The sequence below is a fragment of the Equus przewalskii genome, chromosome 13 (genome assembly GCF_037783145.1).
Source record: "Equus przewalskii isolate Varuska chromosome 13, EquPr2, whole genome shotgun sequence".
NCBI classification, from domain to species: domain Eukaryota; kingdom Metazoa; phylum Chordata; class Mammalia; order Perissodactyla; family Equidae; genus Equus; species Equus przewalskii.
Genome location: NC_091843.1, coordinates 61,595,811 through 61,613,283, shown reverse-complemented (window position 1 = coordinate 61,613,283; position 17,473 = coordinate 61,595,811). Strand labels below are relative to the sequence as shown.

The 17,473-nt window shown below is 37.0% G+C and overlaps 1 long non-coding RNA gene across 1 annotated transcript; it reads right to left on the bottom strand.

Annotated features, from left to right (window-relative positions):
* Positions 1–1,005: 1,005 nt before the first annotated feature.
* On the bottom strand, positions 1,006–5,260 carry LOC139075135 (uncharacterized). The gene is made up of 2 exons (XR_011525212.1): positions 4,908–5,260; positions 1,006–2,269 (listed from the first exon to the last, which is right to left on the bottom strand). It is a non-coding gene; the product is annotated as an uncharacterized lncRNA (long non-coding RNA).
* Positions 5,261–17,473: the final 12,213 nt, after the last annotated feature.

The window sequence follows — 17,473 nt, the reverse complement described above, 5'->3', positions numbered from 1 at the left end:
AATTATTATGACTCTTTGTCCAAAGGGATGAAGGGAGGGACTAAGAAGGAAAGAGAGTCTTACCACTTTGAGAGAAGTAACCTTCAGTAGAGGGAAATAGCCAACTTAAGGCAACCTTGTGGGAGCAGGAGGAATCAATAATCCCCTGACTTCACTCTCCTCCTTCTCTCTGATCTATAGCTGGGGCACCCTATTAGCTGAACCCAATAGAACCCGAGATCATAGGAGGCCATGGATGTAGTCCATACAGGTCAGCCTCCCAGAGTAGACAACAAAATGGTGAAGACTGAAGAGTGGATATAGAGAAAATATCTGAAGATATCTGACACAGATACATAGAAACAAATCTTAAGAATATATGTAAGATTTTTATGAAAAATCTGTAATTTTCTAAACAGAGACCTATACCACATTTATGGATAAGTAGATTCAATATTCTGAAAATGTCAATTTCCCACAAATTAATCCATAAATTTAAAGCAATTTTTAAAAATAATGAGAGTATTTCATGAAACTTTTAAAGCTGATTCTAAAATGTATAAAGAAAAACCAAGCCAAACCAACAAACAAGACAATTTTGAAGAAGAACAAGGTACAGGGCACTTAACCTAGAATCTCAGGCTAATTATAAACCTATGATAATTAAGACATTACCGTAGTCAGAGCAGGAAGCCCCCAATAACCCACACGTATAAGGAAACCTTACAACAACGGTCACGTTATAGATCAGTGAGTAAAAGATGAATGTTAATAAATGATGCTGAGAAAACTGGTTATCCATACAGGGATAAAAAAATTTTGACTTCCCACCTCACATAATACACAAAAATCAATTTCAGGTGAACTAAAGACCTAAATGTGTAAAAAAAAGTAAATATTTATAAGTAAATATAGGAAAATATCCTTAAGATCTTTGCATAAGGGGGAATTTTTTAAACAAGATGCAAAAAGTATTATGCTCTTTATAGGAAAAATTCTGAAATAAGGTGCAAAAGGCATAAAACATAAAGGAAAATATTTATATATTTGGTTACATTAAAATTAATAACTTCTAAAAAAATTAAGAACTTCTGTTCAATAATAGACATGATAAAGAGAATTTAAAAAATCACAAATTAGGCAAAGGTTTGTAATACAAATACTGACAAAGAACTACTATACAGAATATAGAAAGAACTACAAAACAACAGGAAAAGATATATAACCTACTAGAAAAATGGGTACATAACTTGAACAGGAACTTCACAAATGAGGAAACTCAATGGCTAATACAAATAAGAAAAGATGCTCAATTTCATTAGTAATCAGGGAAACGCAAATTTAAACAGCAAATCTGACAATACCGACTATTAGTTAACATTAGTAGAAGTGCTAGTTGGCACAATTTCTTTAGAAAAATTGTTTAGCAATACCTAGTAGAGTTGATTACACTCATACTCTACTCTCAAGGAATTCTACTCCTGGGTAAATGCCCTAGAAAAATTCTTGCGTATGTGTACAAAGAATCATGTATAATAACATTCTTGGCAATTTGGTTTATAATATACAAAAACTGGAGATAACTAAGATATCTATTACAGTAGTGTGGATAAATAAATTGTGATATATTCAAACGATGGAATACCATACAAAATGAAAATAGACACTTAGCAGCATGAGTGAATCTCACAAATTATTTTTGAGTGACAGAAGCAAGTAAAAACTGAACATACATAATATGATTCCATTATATAGAGTTCAAAAATAGACAAAAATAAACAATTTGTCATTAGGGATGCATGCATAGGTTGTGTAAATATAAAACACAGCAAGAGAATGATTTGATAAAAGTAAATATGACTGTTACCTCTCGGGAAAAGGAAAGGGATATGTTCAGGTGAAGGCACACAGGAGCTTCCAAGTATTGACAATGTTTTATTTTGTAACCTGAACAGTAGATACTCAATGTTCACTTGATAATTTTTCTTTAACTTATGTGTTTACATTTTATACATGTATACTCATGTATATATGACATATTTCACAATTTTAAAAAAGAATGTGGGGCCCAGCCCTGTGGCGCAGCAGTTAAGTTTGCACATTCTGCTTCGACGGTCCGGGGTTCGCCAGTTCCGATTCCAGGTGTGGACCTACTCACTACTTGTCAAGCCATGTTGTGGTAGGCGTCCCACATATAAAGTAGAGGAAGATGGGCACGGATGTCAGCTCAGGGCCAGTCTTCCTCAGCAAAAAGAGAAGGATTGGTGGCAGATGTTAGCTCAGGGCTAATCTTCCTCAAAAAAAAAATGAAAACCATATATTCTTGCTTTGTTAAAATAGATTTACATATGATATTATACTATCAGCCCACTTCAATAAATACAATCAAACTCATTTATTAAATTTACAAAAAAAGATAAGAGAAAAACAAATGTATTTAATTTAAATATGTATATTATGTGTATATTACCTATAAAGGAAAATATTGGTAAATTCAACTACAATAAAATTAAAATAAATTATATCTTAAAATATAGGTAAACTTTTATCTATATTATATATTATGTATATTATTTCTATATTTTTATACTTAGGAATAATATATAAAATTAATCAGCATTTACTACATAGCTCAACTGTGATTAGTTTGCATATACAATATATACTATTCACGCATTATTTCTGATTCCCCAGCAACCTAAAGGTTACACGTCACTATCCTCAATTTTTAAATAAAGACACTGAAACTCTGATGAGGTAACCAACTTGCCCCCAAATAACCCAGTCATTTAGGGGTAGGGCCAGCAAATACCAATAGAGACATTTGAATTGATGTCCCATCTGACCCAAGACTAGAATGTGTTTCATTATATTATGGAATGGTCTTGTTCTCTTCCCTGTAGTCTTTGGGCATTCTTCTTTGATATGTGTTATCTGAAGGAGCTTTATGACTTCCTGGGAAGAAATGATACCAAAGCTATGGACTCTGGAATAAGTCATTTATTCTAAAATTCAGTTTCTCAATGTTCAACATGAAGGGTCTAACAATAGTTCCTTTAAATACCTAAAGTCTGTGGTATTGAACCACGAACATATAAAATTGGCATTCACTTCTAGATTAGTGGTGTTCCTTTTCTGAATAAGGGTAGGAAACTGGTAACTAGGTTAGACTGGAAGATAAGAAAATCATAAATACAAGCCAAGTTCTCACAGCAGAAGGCCATTTTTTCTAACACTTGTTTGGTATGATAACCTCTCTCTAAATCCAGGTATTTGTGAGATCCCAGGATAAATTTATCTAAATTATATAATATGTTTGACAAAATGTCTTATTTCCAAACTCAATTCAGAATTATTTGATCATGCTAAAAGTGCAATACCTAGTAAGTTGTTTTTATGGTCCAGGTATAATTAATGATATGGAATGATTTCTGCTTAGTATATCAGTTGCTAAAATCTAAATGGTAAATCAAAAGTGTGCTTTAAAAAATTATTTTCTTGGGCCGGCCTGGTGGCGCAGTGGTTAAGTTTGCACGTTCCACTACAGTGGCCCGGGGTTCGCCGGTTTGGATCCCTTGTGCAGATATGGCACCGCTTGGCAAGCCATGCTGTGGTAGGCGTCCCACATATACAGTAGAGGAAGATGGGCATGGATGTTAGCTCAGGGCCAGTCTTCCTCAGCAAAAGGAGGAGGATTGACAGCAGTTAGCTCAGGGCTGATCTTCCTCAAAAAAAAAAAAAATTATTTTCTTAAGAATTAAAAAAAATTATTCTTGTCACTTGTTTAAACTCAATTTGTTGAAAAAGAAAGGCTTACTAAGTAAGCACTGGCATACTTTAACATCGGCGCTCCCTCTGCATGAACGGATTTCAAATCAGTTTAATGCAAATTAATCGTTCTACTGATACTATCTTTGATATGCTCTATAGGAAATGCAGCTTTGATCTTATGGATGCCTGAGCATTGTATATAAAACAGATGCAATTAGAAATAATTACAGCAACACTGAATGAATGATCCCATTAAAGAATCTGTTATTTTAAAATATTTTAATCTCCTATTACTCACTGATAATTTTAACAGGTATATACAGTTCTCCAGTGGTTCTCAAGGAGGGCTAATTTTGCCCCCCAGGGGACATTTGGCAATGTCTGGAGACATGTTTATTTGTCGCACTGGTGTGTGGGGGTGGGTGCTACCAGCATTTAGTGGGTAGAGAAGCTGGGATACTTCTAAACAGCTTACAACACACAGGCCAGTCCCCCACAACAAAGAATCATCTGGCCCCAAACTGTCAATACAACCCCAGTGCCGAGATTGAGAAATCATCCTCTAGCAGAAGCTAAAGATACTTCCCAACAGCTTTAATGGACTTACTAAAAGTTTTGTCTCTCAAAGTTTAGGATATTAAAAAAGATAAAATAGAAACTATATATTTTGTATATATACACACACATGTGTATATAGATATATTCACACTGCATACACATGTATGAAATGTGCTTATAAAGTAATGAGACTACTTTGTTCACATGTGAAATTAATTGCTAACATTTAGATGATGGTTTACTGCTTATATAAAATACTTTCTCGACATTCTCTCCCAGGCAATATTTTCTACACCCATAGCCTCAACTTTCATCTCTATGATTATGACTTTCAAATATTTGTCTCTAGGCCAGATTTCAATGTGTTACTACATCCTGCTGATTTTCAGTCCTCAGTATTTCTTCCATCACTGCCTCTGCCCTCACTACCACTGCATTAGTTTGGCCTCATCTTTGTTTGCCTGGATTACTACATGACTCAACTGTCCAAGATTATACCATCCCATGGCTATAAAATAAGAAAAATCTTTTAATTTGTGCATATATTATAACAGCTTCAACGCTGATTAATTCCCAGAAATGGGCTCTCATCAAGTTACCTGCCAGCTGCTTCTGAGAGTTCCCAGGGTTCTGCCGTGTGGTCTCCTGAGCAGGTCCACAGGGTTCTTGTGCCCACTAAGGCTTGAAGGCTGTACCATCTTCTGTAAGATCACACTGCTCAGCTGGGCATGACTTTCTGCAGACGGTTACCAGCACCCTGGTCTCAAAGAGGAGAATGTGTGCGTCTCTTTCTGAAGCATGAGACAAGCCCTTCCTGAATTCCCCACAGTATTACTGAGTCCACACTGTAACTTTTCGCAAAACTTCACTGCCTGCTTAGGTATAATAGAAAAAATGTAGAATGAGGTAGTGACTTACAACCTACACAGGCCTAGACTCGTGCAAAGATCCCAGACAGAGATCTCATTCCCAGCCAATTCTCACCTGGCCAGGGGTGACTTTCCCTCTGGAAATGCCCCAGGAATCTCCATGCCTTGGAGTCCATTCCAAACATGTTCTGGTACCATAAACAGGAGGAAGTTTTCTCTTAACTGAGCATGAGATTTGCTAGTTTCTGTTCTCGGTACAACAGAAGAAGTTAAATTCTTTGCAGACAAAAACTTCACCAACCCTCTAATAGGGATATGATCCAGCTCCCAAAGATAGTCACATCAGAATACATTGGCCAATGTCAGTTTATTTCCTAAAGTCTGGATAATTCAATCTTAAAATAATCTCTCATGGGATCAATAACCCAGTGAAAGCTGGGCTGCACCAAGCTTACTCTAGTTCAGTTTCAGTTTCTCCTCATGAAGCTTTTAAAATCTTGGTGTCAATCTCAAAGAGAACCACCTTGTTGTGACAGAGGTGACTTTCTAACTAATCTCCTTCCTCCAGTCTGGCTTCCTTGAGTCCACACCTTTGCTGCTGTGAGTGTCCCATCAGAAATGCAAATCTGAAAAGTCACGTCTTTACTAAAGCTCTACAGTGGTTCCACATAGACTTCATGACTCCCCTCTTGCCTATTTCTCCAGCTCCATCACTTCTCTTTTCCCCACCTATACCACATGCTCAAGTCCAAATATTCAGGACTACTACAAAACCCTGAACATGGATTCTCCCTCACGTCTCTGCCTTTGCTGTTGTCTAGTCCAGGAATGCCTTTCACCCCATTATGAGAGGGCCATATCTTAGTCATCCACCAAGATACAACTCGGTTGCCACCTCCTCTGTGAATCCTTTCTTTGCCCCATCCCCAAGCCTGGATTAGGAACACCTTCCCTCTGGTCTGGAGCATATCGTACTTATACATGGCACATCTCTTATCACACTGTACTAAACTGGTTTGTCTCTTCCATGAGACATGGGAGCTCTCTAAAAGCAGAGGAAATGTTGTTGCCCTCTATACTCTCAGGTACCTGACCTAGGACCTGCAATATACTAATTCCTCAGTTCAGTTTAACGACTATTGACTCAATATTTTCATTCGATCCTTTTAACAACCCTGAGAAGCTAATATTATTTCCAACAGTGCTGTTTGAAAACAGTGAATCTCATTTAAGACTAAGATTAAAACAACCCTGAAAATTATGGTTATAGAATAGAATGTAAAGTTCATGAATCATGACAATGTAGAGATAATATAATTAACAAAAGAGGAGAGGAGAAAGGGGTGAAAAAGTGGGATGTGTGTAACATGTTGATTTTCTCTGTTATAGCCGAGGTTATAAAGTTAGGTTTTAAAGCTAACAGATCAAGTAGTAAGTGTACAACCACATTTCAAGATGCAAAAGTAAACATTAGAAAATACAGAAAAATAATGCAGTTAAACTCAAATTTTAGAGGGTAGGAAGTGGGAAAAAAGGGGATATTACTCATGGTGGGGAAATATACATAAAATAAAGAGAAATAGAGAATTAAGTATATTATATAAGGTTATGGTAAATTTCAGCTTAAAAACAACCTAGAATGCAAGTTTTTTTACATTTTCCCAAAGAAACACACAGGTATAAAATACAAAATACACCTATAAAAATATACAGACCATGTACAGGAAAAGATAAAAACTAGGAAACATAAGAAGGGGTATCTATCATATCAACAAATTTACCTATGGAAATACATCACTCTCAGAAGGATTATGAAACAAAATCTAATTATACACCATACGTGAGAGATATACTTAACACGAAGTACCTAGAAAAGCTGAGAATTAAAAAGTAAAGAAGCAAGCCACAAATTGAAACAAACATAAATAACTCATACTGAGAAAATACTTACTACAAAATATTAAGAAAAAGACTAAGGAAAACAATAGAAAGATGGGCAAGAAACTTGACTGGACACATCAAAGAGCACATCTTTTCATAAACACATGAAAAGGTACTCTAACTCATTGTTAATCAGGAAAATACAAATTAAAGCCTCTATAAACCCACCAGAATGGCTATAATATTAAAAAGACTAAAAATACCAGGTGTTGGTGAGGAAATAGAGAAATGAGAACTCCCACACACTGCTGGTGGGGGTATAAATTGGTAGAACCACTTTGGAAAACAATTTGGTATTATGCCATAAAGTTGAAGAAGGCATTCTTTATGATGGAGCAACTCAACTTCCAGATGTATACTCCCCAGAATGTGTGCATATGTGTACCAGCAGACATGTATAAGAACGTTCATTGACCGGAAAACAAGAAACAATTAAAGGTTTGTCAAAGGTAATGATGTATTCATACAATGTGAAACAATACAATACAAATAAGTGAATTATAGTGTAAGCAATGACACAGATAAATCTCACAAATATAATGTTGAGCTAAAGAGAAAAGACTCCACACTATATGATTCCATTTATATAAACTTCAAAACAAGCAAAACTAAACTCTAATGTAAACAGATACATGCTTATGTGGTAAAATAATAAAAAGAACAAGGAAGTAACTACATAATATTTCCTGTAAACATCAGGAAAGGACTACACCTAAGGAGAGAAAGGAAGGTGTGGCTGGGAATGGGCATGGAAGTAGGGGTGCTTCTTGACCTGCCTGGTGATTACGTGATGTTCATATTGTAATAATTCATTGAACTGCGTATTTATGTTTTTATGCAATTTTCTATATATGTGTTTCATTTAACAATAAAAAACTTTAAAAAATTAAAATATAACAGATTGTAAAAACTTCCCCTGAATTTTCTTCACAGTCTTTGAAAGATGTTCATGAATTTTTACTGTAAGAATGTCTTTCTTTTAGAAGTCTTTCAAAAACTAAAAATGTAAAAGAGATTATAATGATAAAAATCTATTAAATACATTATATCTGTGCATGAAAACTTTATCTAATCACTCACTTAGCAAATTCACTCCTCCCAAAGGCCATTAGGGCTAACACTCTTTCTCACAATGCTACTATATCTTTTCTGTGAGATAATTTATGCTTTATTCGTTCAAAGTCAACTTTTTAATTTTAAACAATAAAAAATCCATGGGTCATAAAAAGGGTGTATTCTAAGATGAGAAAAAAATTGCTCTGAGTCTGGTGGCATTACTTCAGAGTTTAATAAAGAGTTTAAAACATCTAATTTTAAAAACTTCTAATATTCATTTGATATTAACTATTTCTAAAGTCAAATATAAAAATCGAAAAGCAAAGCATTTATCATTGACTTTCCAATAGCCATTATGTAGATAGGTGTCAAGAAAAGATTATTATATTATAATATTATATTAATTTTGTCCCCCAGGGGATATTTGGCAAGGTCTGGAGACATTTTTGGTTGTTACAATGAAGTGGTGGGTGGTACTGATGGCATCTGGTGGGTAAAGCCCAGGGATGTTGTTAAACATCCTACAATGTGCAGGACAGTCCCCCTACAACAAAGAATTATCTGGCCCCAAATGTCAATGCTAAGGTTGAAAAACTCTGGAATAAGTGAATCAAGAGAGGAGTTACAACATATTGTTAGGTAAAAAGGTAGATTACAAAAGACTAAATTTAATGTGATTCCATTTTTTTAAAAAAAAAGTCTGTGTGTGTATGTATAAACATGCATACATATATACATATATGCACAAAAACGTTAACAATGGTTAGCCTCAATGATGAAATCATGGATGAATTTTATTCCTTTTTGCTTTGTTTTATTTCGTATATGTGTAATTTCTCATATTTTCTATCTTTAATTACATAACTTGAACAATAAGAAAAAAAACAAAGTTTGGTTTCTACCAAAGAAAGAACATTGGCTTTGGCATCAGAAAGAATGGGGTTTGAACACTGGTTGTCTCTTACTAAGATATGACCATTTTTAACTTTCTGATTCTGTTTCCTCGGTAAAATGGGAAATTGTTATCTCACACGCTTGCTCCTTTTCTTCTGTTTAGTTTAAATACAACTACACACATGTGCATGCAATAGAAAAGATAAAATGAGTAAGAGTTTGTTTTACTGATATCTTTAATATTTGAGGGAAAGTATATTTATTTAGAGGATAAGAAGGTAGATGAAGATGTGTGAAGATTCTAAAAGGAATTTCTAGGCATTTTCAGAAGTTAGCCTCCCATTTGCACCTATTTCACTTATAAACTTTGACTTAACAATGAATTCCTTTTTTTCCATTCAAAATACACTCATTGAGTACCTATAATGCACAGGCATTGTGCTAAGCAAAGGGAAAACAAACGAAAAAAGACAAAAAAAGACTCAGTCTCTATCCTCAAGGAAGTCTAATTAATGAGTGGAGAACAGCACAACTAGTCATAATACTATGTAATAAAAACGATCATAGACATGTTCATAGGATATTCTGGGAACAAAGAGGAGGAACAGTTAACTAGGATACTAGTATTACCAGCGTAGTATAGTACTATGCTTATGCTATCCTCATGATTAGATCTCTTTTGGTTCAGAAATAAAACAGACTGATAAAGTAATTTTCTAGCCATAAACAGGGAAGAAGACGCAAAAGTAACAGACATGAATGTGTAGAAGGTACGTAAAGTAGAATTACAGTGCTGTGAGCAACAATACGCAAAGTAAAAAATAAGGTATGTACACAATCTCCCTTAAAGCAGGAAAGTAGGTGGTGAAGTGAAGTTGAGTGAGCCTCTGTCCTGTTCGCATCAGATGGCTCTGAAATGCCTGGCTGGCATTGGGGGTGGAGGAATAGGAGATTGAAAGGCTCCTGGGTGGGAAGAAAAGGAATCAGTGTACAGCAAACAATTTATCTGTTGGATTGGGATAGAATTCTTATAAATAAAGTGTGCTTATATTCAATAATTGCAACTATTTAAAGTGATAGTGTTACTTTATTGTACTACCAGGAAGTAGTTAAAGAATAAGCATTTTCTAGAGGTAAAGAGATATTTGGGATACTAGGAATCAGCATGCTAAATAAGGATATAACTGCTTCATAAAGTGCAAATCTTCAGTTTGTAGATTAGAGAATGGAGCTGAAGGACAGACGGTTGCAAAAGAAGTCAACACTAACTGAAGAATACAGTGAAGGGTGTCGCAGAGTAAAAGTTGGAATTGAATATGCATTCTTGGTTTGATAGAGAACTTCTCAAGTAAGTTAGTTGTTTATATTTGATTTAGAAGGCAATGAGAAACATAGATATGATACTGTTTTCTTCAAATTTTCAAAAATACCTGTTTTGATCAAACAGAAGATAGGAAGAACTCGAATAGTGCTTATTATAAGGAAAGACTATTAGGACCAAAATTAGCTGCCAGCTTCATTGCCCTACTATGGGGAGGTGAGGGAGATAAGAGAAAGGGAAGATTAGATCATATTCAGTAAATTCCCGCTGTGGTGTCAGCATATATTCTTTCCGTCTTGAGTCCTCACACACGCTATTCCCTAAGGCTGCAACTGTTAGAGTCCGACATTTCTCGTCATCTTTCAGGTCTCAGCTGAAATAGTTCTTCCTCAGGACAGCCTCCCCTTTTGCCTCTTCCCCAGCTCCACCTTGTCCCCATAGGAATCTTCCTGTTAGATACTCTCAACGTTGTAATCAAATAATGGGTTTTGTGGTTAATTAAAATAGTCTATCTCCTCTTCCACACTCTAACCAACCTTCTCATCCTCAAATAAGCTTCAGAAGTGGGGGTCACCCTGCCAGTCTTCCTCACCTAGGGGTGAGCGTTCATCTCCAGCGCCGTGCAGTATTGATACACAGCATGCAATCAATAAGCATTTATTGAATGAATGAGCGAATGAATGAGCGAATGAATGGGCTTCTGTGTTAAGTGGTTAACAATACCAGTCCCAAAGGAAGCACTCGACAAATAGCACTTATTGTTGTTCACATCATTCTCTCATGTAATTCTCCCAAACCCGAGAAGTATTACACGCGGCCTTGCGGTCTGGAAAACTAAGGAAAGTTAAGCAAGCTCACTAAGGCCAGGCCTGGGAGCCAGCCGCGCCCGCTTGCCCGTGCGAGTTCTCGGTGTCCCCGGGCGGCCCAGAGCTCGCCCGCCGGCCCACCCCTAGTGAAGCTCGTTTCCGTGGGAGGGCAGCGCCGAGGGCGGGACGAGGACGACCGAGGGCCGGCGCAGGCGGCGCGGGAAACGCGGGAGACCGCACCAGCCCGGCAGGCGGTGGTCCCGCGCCTCGAGGGAAGCCGCTCCGCCTGAAGGCCGCACCCCGGCGGGGAGACTCGGGTTTGCACTCCCCGGAACGCACGAGGCTCCGCCTCCTTGAGGACCGGGAGCGAGCGGCAGAGCCGGGACCCCGCTCCGCACTCCCGCCAGGCGCCGGCTCCCCGTGGCCGCTCTAGGACGCTGGAGGCGCGTCCTCTCGGTGGCAGGGGCTGGGCGACCCCGCGGGGAGCCGGCCTCCTTTGGGCCGGGCCTGGCCGGGTCCCGGGCAAGTTCAGGCCCGGGGTTATCCCGGAGCGTGCGAGCCTGGGCAGGAGCGGAGGGAGGGTGAGGAGTCGGGGACGCTCGCCCGGCTCCGGAACATGTGATTCGTAAAAGTCTCGGAGAACGACGTGGCCAATTTTTGCCAAAAACTCTACCCTCCTTTGCTGCGTGCCAAAAAGAAAAGAAACTACCATTAATTCTTAGTTTGTGTTTATTATTTTCAAATGATTGCCTTTGTGTTTCCTTAGGTTTGTTTCTAATTCTTGCTATAGAAGCCTTGGTGTGGTGGAAGCAGAGGAAAGGAGCCCCCAGCTGCAATTTCCTAAGCACTGGGCGGAGTATGGGACCAGGGCTGCTCGGACCAGGGCTGCTTTTTGCCTCCATGCAGAGCTAACAGCCTTTGAAAAAGGATCAGACGTTTGCTCTTCCACCTATGCTGTAGTCAACTCAGCTAATTAATTGAGAAATTGTAAGTGCACAGCGACCAAGGAGAGGGGAAATAAAGTTACGCCAATAGAACCACAAATACTAAAAATGAGCAGATCTTAGAGCCCAAAGCGCTGAGTGTGAGACAGATGCCATTTGAAACTTGAGTTACTCGGTATGAGGTAAATGGAAATGACAAGGGAAAATGAACTAATGTGTATTTTTAAATGTACAATTATCAACTAAAGAAAAACTTTCATGACTAGGTTTATTGAGGTGACATGCGATAATTCTTAAATGTTCTGCAATTGGATGAGTTTCTGCATTATGAAGGTAATTTACAGGGTTGTAGCAAGATGGTGAAGCATGATATGCTTATTCTTCATTCAAAAAGCTTTCGTTAGTTCTCCAGTTCTTTAAAAAGAAGCCTAATTCCACTTATTTTCATAGGTGTACTCTGATAAATATCAATACCAAAATCAAATGTTTCTTTGTGTTTAGATGGGTATAGGTAGAAACATTCTTGCATGGGTCAGCAAAGAGGTATGGATAATTTAATTAAACAAGAAAAAAAAGTAAAGTTGATGTGCCTGACTAGTTAAGAACCTGAAGGAATTCAGTTTTAGTTGGAAAATCTTAGAGCTATTTCAGAATACTTATTAATGAGCTTATTATATTATCCATTTTAGGAATCTGTCTTGGCAATCTTTTATTCTTAGTGGTTCCCTCTAATAACTTCATTTTATTGCTGTGTGCATAATAATATTCTTTAGTATATCCAAGAGAGTTTTTGATGTTGGAATATGCAATGACTCAAGTTTCGCTCTAACAGCTTGAAAGAGTGATAATGAGGCGCTCTCCTTTTTCCATTTATACTCCCCTTCCAGGCATGTAATTTCATTTAAAAGTTGATATTATTCTTCTAGATTTTCTGTTCAATAATGAAATGCAAAGCAATGATTGTTCCCCTAAGAACAACTTTAAGTTTTCTGAGAACTGTGATAAGGACTTTGCAGCAAACTCTAAGGTATCATTTGGGAATTTAATACAATATGTTTCAAAGCCAGATAAAAGGGAAGGTTCTAAACTAAAATATGTGGATGAAAATCTATAATCTGGCACTAAATCAGTAGAGATATAGTGGGTGGCAAATAGAATTGCAGGAAGAAAGTGAAGATTTCTGGTTGCCTAGAGCATTAGTAGGGCTCAACTCCAGCTCAGCATTGTAGGAATTACTTAGACGACAAAGAAGGAACAAAGGTGTTTGAGGGTGAGAAGCTCAAGAAGAAGAAAATACTAAAACTAATAGTAACAGTAACATTTATGGAGCATTTATTAAATGCCAGGCACCAGGATAAACATTTTGTGTGCATTAGGCCAGGTACTCCTCACAACAACGCTATGAAGTTGGTGCTGTTATTATCCTCATTTTACAAATGAGAGAATTAATACTTAGTTAAGTAATCTCTCCAGGGCCACATAGCTGGGAAATTGTGGAGCAGGTTCTCAAACTTAGGTTTGTCTGAATTTTAGAGCTATACACAGATTTTTATATCAGCTTTGTTATTTTTTACTTTAAAAGATCTTATCCTCCCTACCATTTTGTCATTCTGCATGGTCTGGTCATCCTTCTTTCCTCTCTGAATCACTCTGTTCTGAATCGAGTTACCTTACTGGCAAGGCAGCATAGATACTGGTTAAGTGAGTCTTGCATTAGATCACCTGGATTTAAATCACAATACGTATACTAACAAGTTGTGAGACTATAAATCACTTCTTTTTTTTACATCTATAAATTGGGATAAGATTAGTGCATACCCAACAGAGATTTTATAAGACTTAAATGAGACAATCTGTGTAAAAGTACTTGGCACACATCTGAGCACATAATAAGTACTTAGTTTATATTATTTTTATTGGGATCCCATAGGGCATATGATAACATTCTCTAACAAGAGCCTACGAGGAAGCAGAGGCCCAGCAGGTAGGAGAAGGAAGTGAAACATTTACCTAGCCCCCTTTGGACCTTATGAGTAGTTCACTTAGGATTGGGGAAGAGGAGATGAAGTAAAAGCTTATCAGTGAAAAAAGGCAACCTGTAACTGCTATAGGAAAAGTAATTACTGTGTATTTTATACCATTGGTGATGGACTAAATAACAAAGACTTTTTTCTAAAGTGAGACATTCATCACCGCCGCTAATAGGCAGCAAAAGCTCAGGCTCACTCTGCAAGGAACGGATTTATACAGAATGCTTTTTTCAATCAATCAAAACTTGTGTACTAAAGTTTCTGGGCCTTCTTACATAGATAATATTGATGGTCATTATTGATGCATTGTGGTTTGAAGCCTAGTATATAAACATCCAGATTCAGAAGACAGATTTACATGGATGTGTTTAGTGAGAGTTTATTTTTGAAAGGATTCACAAAAGGATTTCTTTAAATATGTTATTTGTAAACTTTTTTGGCATTTGGATTCTACTGTGAATCAAAAGAGTGCTATTAAAATAGCAGTAGCTGATGTTTATTGAATTCTGACCATTCTATACTTTTTATACATATTAATGTATTTATTTTCAAGACAATCCTTTGAAGTTGTTTGTATTATCCTTATGTGACAGATGAGGAAACTGAAGTACACAGGTTATGTGACCTGAGTAAGATCAACCAGCTAGAAGGTGACTGAGCTATGACTTAACCCAGGCAGGATGGCTCCAGAGCCAGAGCTTTGACTGAACCATTCTCCCCAGAAAAGTTTGTCTTATTACATAGAATTTTCCATACCATTTTAGGGGACACGGACTCCCCAAAGTCCAATTATAAACTCCATGATGAAACCTACTGCAAATAGTGGATACCTCTAATGTATTTAAATATATATATGTGGATTCCAAAAACATAACTTATAAACAATCTTTTAGGAAAAATTTAATTATAGAAAGGTTCTAATGTTTTGAAGTGGAAAACACCATACAGAATCCCCACACTGTCTGTCCCCTTTTAGTAAACTGTAAGCAGTCCTTCTGTAGCTGCTTGTAGGAGAATTCTGTGGTGGTGATTAGCATCCATCCCTTCTTTTGAGAACTGCTTTTGTCCACTTAAATGATGTGATTCCAGCAGAAGCTACCATACGTCAAGCTCTAAGGTTATTTGAGTCTAGCTTGGACTTGATATATTTCCTTTAATGGCATGTTATCATCCTTGACATTGCCTATTGCAAGCATCATGCCACTACAGCTTTAATGTTTGGTATAATACTTCTAAATACATCTACTACATTCATTTCTCTATTTTATTTTTCTATTTTGTTTTGTTTTCATTTGTGTCAAATCTTGAAAGATTGTGTTTATATTAAAAATATTATTGAACTGACATCATGAGTGTGAATCAATGCTTTGGCATATGTATTAGTTTGCTAGTTCTGCTATAACCAACACCACAGTTTGGGTGGCTTAAAAAACAGAAACTTATTTTCTCAGTTCTGGAGGCTAGAAGTCCAGGATCAAGCTGTTGGCAGCTCTGATTTCTTCTGAGGCCTCTCTCCTTGGCTTGTAGATTGCTGCCTTCTTGCTGTGTCATCACATGGTCTTTCCTCTGTGGGTATGCCTGCTTGGTGACTCTTTGTGTGTCCAAATTTCCTCTTACAGATTGGATTAGGGTCCATCTTAATGGCCTCATTTTAATGTAATCACCTCTTTAAAGGGCCTATCTCTAAATACAGTCATATTCTGAGGTACTAGACTTCAACATATGGATTTTACAGAGACGCAGTCGAGCCCATAATAGTGTAGCCTTTGGGTTTTTGCATACTGTAATACCAAGTTTCTATTCTTTCCAGAGCTTCTTTCTAAAGCTTGCTTAAGAAATATTACACTTAACTTTATATATTGGACTCCAGGGTTCCTGATTATTATTTAGAATTCTGTGAATTTTCATTATTTAGAACTCTGTGAATTTTCAATGTACCCAGAAAAAGGTGTCTGAATCCTCACATGCCAGCAGATTGGTTGATAGTTCAAGAGAAAAAGAGCTGAGTTCAGACCTCTTTTCCTAAAGTGTCACTACTTCTTTTAGAGATAGGTTGCAATAAACTTATTTTTATTTTTAATTTTTTAATAGATTTTGTTTCTGTTAACTTTTTTAAATTGTCCTTTATTCAAGAGTGTTTTATCACTACAGATATTTCCATAAATATAATACTGTGCTTCTTGAGAGCAGAAATACTTTTATGTGTAAGGATTCATACAGCACAAAAACCTGGGACACACTATGTAATCAATCATTGTTGGATGGGTAGAATTACATTCACAATTTTTTTGTTAAAATTATGTTAACTTATAATAGAATCTATTATTTTACAATGCTAATGTCATTTTAGAGATACCTCTAAATAAATAAATATATAAATAAAGATATCCTGAGTTCCTTCCCTCCTCTCCATCCCAGTGATACCATGGTAGCCCACACCAACTACCATCACTTCTTCCAAGGCCCCTTCAGCAGTGCCCTGATTGTTTCCCCTCTTGCTCTCCTACAATTTATTCTCCATGTAGCAGCACAAATGGTCTTTTTCCAAAATGTAAAATTGATCATGTTACTCATCTGCTTAAAACTCTCTGTTGGCTTCTCATTGCAGTTAGAGTAAAATGTAGAGTCTTGCTCTTACCCGTAAAGCACTGCTCAATCCCCAGCTTATCTACCTGCCTCCTTTCCCCTTGACTCATTATGCTCTCGTCACGCGGGTCCTCTTTCTATTCCTGGGATACTCCAAATCATTCTCATCTCAGGGCCTTTATGTGGGCTTTCATATATAATTGTTGTCTAGTACATCTGCTTCCATGTCTTCCTATGGCTGGCTCCTTTTTTTTCTTCAAGTCTCATTTCAAGCGTCACCTTCTCAAGAGGCCTTCTCAGACGCCTTATCCAATATTAGCAAGGAACCTCCCTGCACCTAGCAACACACACTCTTTCTCGTATTACTTTGTTTCATTGTCTACATAGAATTTAGCAAATCTGCAATGGTCTTATTTACTGAATTGTTTATTATCTCTTCCCCCACTGAAATAAAAGGTTTACTGCTGACATATATTAGCAATGTAATAAAGTGCTACTTGGTAAATTAATAAACATACAATGCAATATAGATTTCAAGGTATTTATTTAAAATTGAAAATCCCACAAAGCTATAGCGATCAAAACAGTATGATACTGGCATAAAAACAGAAACATAGGCAAATGTCACAGAATAGAGAGCCCAGAAATAAACTCCTGCATATATGGTCAACTACTATTTGACAAGGGAGCCAAGAACACTCAGTAGGGAAAGGATAGT